At 35.0% G+C, this 9,161-nt stretch overlaps 1 long non-coding RNA gene across 1 annotated transcript; it reads left to right on the top strand.

Annotated features, from left to right (window-relative positions):
• Nucleotides 1-294: 294 nt before the first annotated feature.
• Nucleotides 295-7,625, top strand: LOC129258502 (uncharacterized). Its single transcript, XR_008584300.2, has 4 exons — nt 295-443; nt 4,715-4,874; nt 5,752-5,850; nt 6,457-7,625. It is a non-coding gene; the product is annotated as an uncharacterized LOC129258502 (long non-coding RNA).
• The last annotated feature ends 1,536 nt before the right edge of the window (nt 7,626-9,161 follow it).

The raw sequence follows: 9,161 nt of genomic DNA, 5'->3' as shown, positions 1-9,161 counted from the left end.
ATGAAGAAGAAGCGACGGTATAGTAACTAACGCAATATGTACTGAAAATTAGAATAGACTCGTGCAATCTTCGTTTTTTACGATCGGTAATCAATTATCAAAATTCATTTTAAACAGTTTTACACAATATTTTTATAATTTATATTTTATATAACTCATTTGAATATTTTTTTAAAAATCTTATTAATTTACTTTCATCATTTTGAATAGTCAAAAGATACATGACTCATATATTATTTAAATTGGCAACAAATTTTGATAAACTACCACGCCCACATTTTCGTCACATGATATGAGGCGATATGCGATGATGTTAATTTGTGAATGAATGACTCACTGCACTGCACCGCATGCATGCATTGCAAATGCTGTTTTTGTATAACCGTGACGACCTCCCTGGTCCTGGACGACCTACTAACTTATTCGAGACTCAAGTAGAAATTGTGAGTTTACCGTGATTTGTACTTTATTTACGTTACCAAATAACTAGTCAAAGTCAAACACAACACATGCGCATGCAATGCCATGGCATTATAAAGGCATTAATTAATGCAGTGCAGTGTCGACTATTTAACTCTTTTTAACTTAAATTTTAAAAACTAAAAAAAGAGTTAAAAAGAGTTTGCCTGCACTGCAGTACTAGTATACTAACACAGGAAGAAGAAGAAGAATCTTCTTCTTCTTCCTGTGTTAGTACTGCAGGCAAACTCCTCAATCATTAGTCAATCGGGATATAAATCAAATGCTGCAGGCGTGTGTGGCTAGTGATGAATTTGAATTAATAATGATGTGCCCCGGCCCCCGGATGAAAGAAGTTCTTCTTTCCTTGGTTGGCAACCAGTCAGGATTGACTATTTTTGCCACACTCACAGCTTTTGTTCATTTTCAACAGCTTGTTATTCTTGTTTTTTCTTTTCTTGTTGTTATTGTTATTTTTATTTTTTTTTATTTTTTCCTCTTATTTTATTTTTTTCTCTTTTTTCCTATTCTTTTTCTTTTCTTTTCTCTTTTTTTTTTTTCGTTTCTTTTCTTTTGTTCTCTTTTTTCTTTTCTTGTTTCATTTTTTCCTGCATTTTTTCTCTTTTCTTTTCTTTTCTTCTTTAAGTTCTTATATAGACATTGTATTTTTGTCCTTTAAAACATTTGGATTTTGTTTAGCCTTGTCTTCAGTTAAAACCATCGACCGATTTAGCTTCATGTACATTGTGTATGTCTACTGCCTGGTTTAACTAAGTCTAGACAAGTAGCGTAAGCCAAAACTAACTTTGTTACATGTAAATTAAAGATCCAGACCGGACCCGAAAATGAAATTGATAAATTATATACCAATCGAAAGCTTATAAGCTACTAAATACACCAAGGTATGCTTTATGCATTTTCACCGCTTCCCAGCTGAGTATTTTGCTTAAGAATATTCCAATTATCGGGTTTCGAACCCCGCTTAGAAAATAGGCTTTATTGTGCTTTTCACCTGCCTCGAGACCGTGACGTCACGTTGTGTAAGAAGCGTCGGGATTCCATAGGTTTGTACACAAAAAAACTGGGTGATTTTTTTGCTTTCCAGATAACGCATTTCATTCTCTTCACTTCTATCACAGAGGGATATCACATATATTTTTACCCACAAGCTTGAATTTATGAAATCTGCAGTTTTGAACTAGTTTTTGCCATATTTTATTTTCTGCTTATTTGGCGCAGATTTCAATTCTATCTGCATTTAGATTATGTATAACAACTTTTCCTGACATAGCAATTTAGGCCCAATAAGAGCCAAACAAAGAAATCACAAAAAAGGTAGTGAATAGTTGTAGGTTTACAACAATTTGAACAGTAAATAGTTTTGAGTGCCATTTTCATCTGAAAACGAAAAAAAAAATGGATTCATAACATGGAAATGGAAGAAAATACCCAATGCTTTTGTACACAAACCTATGGAATCACAAACCTCCTGACACAACGTGACGTCATCATTTCCAGGCGACGTGGGGGTGCTCAATCGAAGCGTACTTTGGAGGAGCAGTTTCTTTGATTTTTATTTAATATTTTTAACTATTGGAAGGAGATATATATGATATTTTTGGTATATTCGTATTGTATGAATCATTACCTTTATTTTGATATATGATTGTTCTTACACCGGTCAGGGTCTTTAAGTTAGACAATGCTCGACAGCTGCAGTGGCAGCTAGCCAGGACTCGGAGGCTTCTATTAACGTTAGAGAGTAAAAATCATTTACTAACGTATGCTTACTCTCCACGAAGTCGGGGATTCCATCCCATCTGTGGTACCGCCAAAAAGCCTGAAACTTTCGCCCCCGAGATTTCTACTTTCATTCTAAAAGATCTATATCATGTTAATGGGTAGACCAAAAGCTTCAGTCTCTGTATTTTGGTGGTTCCGCTGAACTGCGTTGGCTCATGATAGTAAAATGTCAGAAATTGTTAAATAAATCCCCAGAAACGACGGTTATTCCTGTCTAGTAAATGGGATACAACTTCATTTCCGACATTTCTACCCAGCGATTTCATGTTTAAACAAGAATTCATAAAAAAATGAGAAAAATATGAAAAGACGGGGGAGACTTGCCCGATGTTTACATTGCCATCTTGTTTGTCATTGTTCTTCCCCAACGTTACAGACGCGTGCGTTGGGGAAGAACAATATAGGAAAGAGGGAGGGGGGGTGGTGGTACTCACGAAATAAGGCATACGGGGATGTGCCACTGGAATGGGTCGCTTTTTTGAAGAAATCCCTAAACATAAGATAAATTTCTTTCATGTACTATATTTATTGTTTATGTCACGGTGCACTCATCACAAGCTGTGCTTTCTGAGTTGCTACCTCCATTGTTTTGTTCAAGCTTATAAAATGTACTGATGCCTTTATTATTGGAAATAAATGTACTTCATTCATTCATGGGGTATGGTTTTATGCTGGAGAATCCCTAAACTGGCCTGCCTAAACACGGCCTCAACTCTTAGATACTGGCCTTAAACATGGGTCCATATTCTCCTCCAATGTAGGCCTACTTAGGTGCAAATACAAAATGACATTTTGATAACCTATTTTTTTTTTTTTTGCTTGTCAAATTTTCCAGGGTAAGATGTGCTCCCCCCTTTTTGAAAATCCTGGATCCGCCCCTGTAATAAATCTCTAATAATAGGTACCTTTTTAGCCAAAATGACCCGTAAATATGGTTATGGGTTTTGAACCTTCAGCTGCACACCCTGTCTAAACCAAATCTAAATACCCCCCCCCTCGGGGTCTTCTCTTTGGGATAAGAAATATACAGGAATGACAGGATCCCACAAAATCATGATCTGCATCTTCATCTTCCTTGTTACAATTTAGCTGGCAAGTGACTGTATTGGACATTTTATTGGTGAGAAATCTTGCCTGAACAGGGTAGCAGTTGAGTTGAGATCAGGGCCCGGTAACACAAAGGTTAGCAATCAATCGCTAAATCATGAATTACTAGTTTTTCTCATTAGATTGACTGGGAACCAATCGGAATTGTTCTTTCAAATTAGCGATTAAACGCTAACCTTTGTGTTACGGACCCCTTATCAAAGATCATTACAGCCTGATGCAGGAAGTTAGAACTGGCATTGCATTGATATTTATAGGTGATATGGAGTAAGGATGTTGATGCTCCTCCTCCAGAAAGAGAGTGTGGATTTTGATTGAATTGTCTCTGATTCTTTGCAGACTACCATACTTCTAACAGCAGATTTCATATGCCTAAGGCTAATTACCTAAGGCTATTCCATAGGCTGTATGGTACTGGTTGCAGAATGAGAAAGTGGAGGTTTGGTAACTTGTATAGATCTACTAAGAGTATCTTGCTAGGGCATTGATAGAGGTGGTTTGACTAGAGAGAGCATGCAGTATTTTCATCATCATCATCATTATCTAGTATAGGAAGAAGGCGGTGGCCTGTAATTCCCGGTTACACTGACAAGCACTCTCAATTGACATTTGTTGGGTAAATAATTTTCTTGTGTGGAGAAATCATTATAAAGATGCTGCTAGAAAACAAGGATCATCATTTTTGGAACAGCTCTCATCCCCTAAAATTGGTCTTGTCTTGTCTATACTGTACCAACCGTCTATAGACGTGCAGTCCCTCAAACTGGTAGGGTCATGTGCTTAGCAGGGCTGCTGGGACTGAAGTGGCTACCCTGGGTAAAATATGACGTTGTTAGTATTAGTAGTAGTATTTGTAAGTTAGTTAGTTATGGACTGTTGCTTCGAATTCTTTCTTTGTCAAAATTTGATTGATTTGATAGAGTTAGGTTAGTTTTTAGAGGGCAAAAATTACTTTTAAAAATCAGGAGGATAGTTATTGGGAAATAAATCAGTCTTTATTGTAAGGGAAGAAAATTGACTGATATGAAATAGGAAAATAGAAATTGAGGATAAGCCTATGGCTGTGAGGAAATGGATAGATTAATGGGTAATCAAGATATATATATATTTTCAATGAAAGGTACATACGAATAATGGAGCAAAAGAAAGAACAGAGAAATGTATTAACTTTTCACAATCAATAAAAGAAGAGAGGAAGAACTGAGTCCCAAAAGAGAAATTACATTAAAAGTAAAGAAAATACATTTGAAGAAAAAATAATAATCCTCAAAGAAAAGTGGAATGGAAGAGGCTCAGTCAGGGCTCAAACTTCAAAGGTTTGATTTCTTTTTATTTTATCTTGTAGGTTTGTGCATAAGAACATCTGTCTGTGAAGCTGTAACAAGTTCAAACAGTAAGAAGTAGGAAGATAAGAGGAAACTATGAACAGTGCTGGTGGAAGTGTGCAGAGAGCCAGGCAAAGAATGGCCCAATTTCCTGCTGCACTTGCAGAATGCACCCCACAGGTATTTATCTCTGTGTTTTTAAACCACATTTCATTATATCTGTGACGACACAACTTCCTTCATTATACTTGAAGTTAAGTGAGATGTCACACTAAAAAATTGTGGCTTGTGCAGATGATATGACACACAAAAAACCACCCCTTGCTTGTAAAATGAATGCCTTTAACATTTTTTTGCACAGTCTTAATAAAAGCCATTTTCTCTCCTGAGTTGCAACAAATTCATGCTACTTATTAAATCGTATTTTGCACAAACCTTACAAGAATTTGATTAGTCCACATCTGTCTGCACCAGGAGATCAAAACATCTACATAGGCTACTGTTTTTTTAATCAATTTGGATGGCTGCCATATTAAGTGGAAGTCTCGTCCAACTTTTAGTGAGAGTCTGTATAACACTCCATAATGTTACTATTTGCAATGTTACCATCCAATCCAACAGTAACTTCCCAGAAAATCCTTGATTCTGATTTGCTGTCTATCATCGTAACTATGATAGTTACCATCGTATGGCAATAGAACTTTAATAGTAACTTTTCTTGAATGGGGCTCTGATCTGATAAATGCATATACTCCTAATAAATACACAGATGTTGGCCACACCATGCAATTGTATAGCATTGTATAAAAAGTTTACAATAGATACACTGAAAAAATTATGTTATATTTCTTTTGTTTTGTAAAGCAAAATATCACAAATTACGATAGGTGGTGTGCAAATTCAGCTTTAAAGATGATTTCAATTATTGTTTGTGACATTCAACTTATTTTCAGCTTACTTGTTACCTCTCTACCTAGGTATTGGAGCTTTTGCAGTTTCATTTTCCAACTTTTTTAAGTAACCAAAATTATTATGATTCTCTTTCTGTGTGATAAAGGCACTTGCTTACGGTCGATGCGTTTCTGCCAAGGACCATGTAGGTAGAAATGACTGTGCCAAAGAGTTTCAAGTCTACAAGGAATGTCTTCAGAAAGTGGTGAGATACAAACAAATAATGAAATTAAGATAATTTATTCAACTTAGAAAAAAAAAATCTTCTACATGTACATCATAAGAAAATATACCTCTGAGTTCAGACTACTTCAAAATAATTTGGATTGACACTTAGTTTTTTGGAATTTCATGTTTGCCCATAATGAATCAGTTTGGAAATTTTCCTCATACACTACTTTGATTATAGTTATTCCATCACCATAGTACTCTTAACTAAATATGGGCCAGATGATAAAGATTATCAGGTATTGTTTTTAAAGCTAGTGAAGTTCTTGAGACTACATGGAGAGCAAAGGATATAAAGGGAATCCATCAGGTTACTAGTCTGAAAGAAAGAATGTGAAAAGTCAGAGAAGCAGATTAAAAAAATCAAAATAGATAGTTTGAAATTTAAATAGTTCTTCTTGGTGATCTTAAAAAAACTCATTCCTTATCCAATTTATTTTGCAGCTTCATATTCTCTTTTTCTTTTCCTTTTTCACAAACAATTTTAGGGTTGAGCACTTGAACTCCCTTTAAAGTACATTATTTTTCTTGTTGGTGTAAAATTAAACAATCAAGACTTTCATCTCTCTTTTATTATGGTCAGATGTGCAAGGTGAAGAAATGATAACTGCTGCTGTACAGAAGAGAAATAACGAGCATGAGCTCTTCCTCCAGATATGATGGTGTGCCACCGGTGTGCCACCTACACTCGGCCTCTGTAGCTGAGGTTTTGCTACTTTGGTTGATGATGTCATCTGGATTGAAGCTTCAGCATCGAAACACACAAATGGCTGTGAGATTACATCAAACAATGGTGGATTTTACCACCAGCTTATCATAGGGATGATTGAGTCCCTCCCCTCTAGGAGGTAGATGATACTTAGCACTTTAAAAGGAATTTGAAGTTGGGAGATACATGTAGGTTAAAAAAACCCATTGGGAATTGCAAGGCCTCTTTTAAAGTATATTTATTTCATTTTTGTCGGAGGGGGTCGGGTGGAATATAAAATCAAATGATCCAATGAAAATTGTAGTTCTTCATTTGCCTTTACATTCATGATATGACAAAATGACATACACATATTTTGCTCAAATATTTATTTGTAGTTTCGTGCATGCATGATTTGTGCAGTGCATTTTACTCTCCATAAGATAGAGTTCAAGTTCAAGCTTCTTTCACAATTCAATCTTGTGACCAAAGAAATTCCTTGATTTCTTGTTCTCCTGTGATGCTATTTAGTGACTTTATTCTTTGAAGTTTCATCCATCTTTTTTTGGTACATAGTTCATTTAAATTAGACCAGGATGATGGAATCACTGAATGTTTGCTTACATTTTTGTACAAATGAGTACATATTTTCATTAGTTGCTACAAACACTTCAGCTGGTTTCAGCTCCAGAGCCATTTAGAATAATATGCAATTTCTGATACCTGTACTTTGGTTATCTTATACAATCATAAAAGCAGTGACACAGGTATTAAAGAAAATATGGATTTTAGATCTAAACTGAAATAAAGAATTTAGTTTGTTGACAAAAATTTTCATGGAAATATAATGGTTGAGCTTTAAGATTGTCATAAGTGCATGATGTTTAAGGCAAAAAATAAAAATAAATAAAAGGACACATTTACTGTGAATGTGAATGATTCGTTAATAAATCATGTACCGGTAGTCAACAATTTATTCCATCTAAGTTAGCGAACCAAGAATTTGTGACATTTAGCGAGAGAGAAAAGAAATTGACCCACCAAATATACTTCTTTTCAGGAAATAGCACTTTGTCTCTGTTTTTGCTTTGTTTGATTTAAGAAAGTGACAAAGAGGAAGAAATGGGAAGGGGAAGAGAGAAGAGGAAATGGAGATGAGGAAAGAAGAGAATGACGAGATATAGAGAGAGGGGACAGGGAAAAGATTTATGCATGTCTACAAAGAAGAATCGTAATAAAGTAAGAAATAGACAAACAAGAGGTGAGAATAATTCACCGAGTTAAGACTGGATGTGTGTGTAGAGAGAGAGAGTATATACATTGGTAGGAGAGATCTATAGAACATGAGAGAATAGGAAGAGAGAGGGAATTGTATAAACGCAAGTTCATATAATGATGACCAAGAGAGAGGTTTGTTGGCCAGATGGAAACCAAACAAAAATGTGAAAAACCAAGATATTAAAAGAGAAATGAAGTATGGGACAAGGGCTTATTGATAGTTCTTAGTTCTTTTCTGAGATTTCCAAATAAATTTGCTAATAAGTTTTGAGTGAGATATGGGTTACTCTGGAACGAAACTTGACAATAGATGGCAGCAGAGAAAAATAAAATGGCAGTCTAGTTGAGTGGATTTTGACTTTGAATTTCAGGAAGGACCTACTTGAAAAAGAGTAAAATTTATTTAGAGGCAAATGTGCCCTTTCTTAGCGCAGTCCTAAAGGTACATTATTGTAAATCACTTTGGACCACCCCCTCCACCTTTGGACAGTCTCAAAACATTTGTTCATGTCCAACCCTTTCAATCCTTATATCTCCTATTAAAACATTTTCTTATACCATTTCCAAGCTCTACTTTAGTTATGAAAGATTTTGAACACTTAAACATGGCATTAGCCATCAACTTCCCTAATAGTTCTTCTCTTCTCACCTGTCTCTCACTCTCCTTTCCATCCTCTTTCTACCTACACACTCTTCTTCCTTTTTGTGATCTCCATACTTCACTCCATGATTAAACCAAAGTCATCAGTAATAAGTAGAAACTAAAGCCCACCAAAATTTGATGTTAAGAAACCCTTATATATACAGGACTACCCCCCCCCATTCAAGTCATGAACTATGAAAATAATAACAGAGTATACTTCTTTTACAAAAGTAAACTTTGGTTACAAAACTTGGCAAGAGCCAAAACTTTATTCTGCCTTAATAACATGACAAGTTCTTGAACAAACAAAATTATTCTAAATAAATAATGTGAACATTGAGCCCAAGGTTTTCTTTTCAGATAATACACGATCTGTTTTACATGCAACCTATAAGCATTCACAATAGTATAGTCATCTGTGAAAATATATCCCTTAAAGAGTTAGTTCATCATTCACAGTTTCCCTACAGTATTTCATTAATACTAAGGTCATTCAAGGTGAAACAAAAAAGTTTGTTAAAAAAAGTGCAAAAACTTTTAAAGAATTTTGCAGAGAGCACAAAAGTATATATATAGTAACTGTAAAGTACAACCAAATAAACTGATGGATTAATCACAACCAGTTTTTAAGCCTCATTTAAACATTTTATTCAGATAAAATTGAAACTTGGTATGTCAA

The sequence above is a fragment of the Lytechinus pictus genome, chromosome 1 (assembly GCF_037042905.1).
Source record: "Lytechinus pictus isolate F3 Inbred chromosome 1, Lp3.0, whole genome shotgun sequence".
Classification (NCBI taxonomy): domain Eukaryota; kingdom Metazoa; phylum Echinodermata; class Echinoidea; order Temnopleuroida; family Toxopneustidae; genus Lytechinus; species Lytechinus pictus.
The sequence above is the reverse complement of the archived record's forward strand: the minus strand, read 5'-3'. Positions and strand labels throughout refer to the sequence as shown.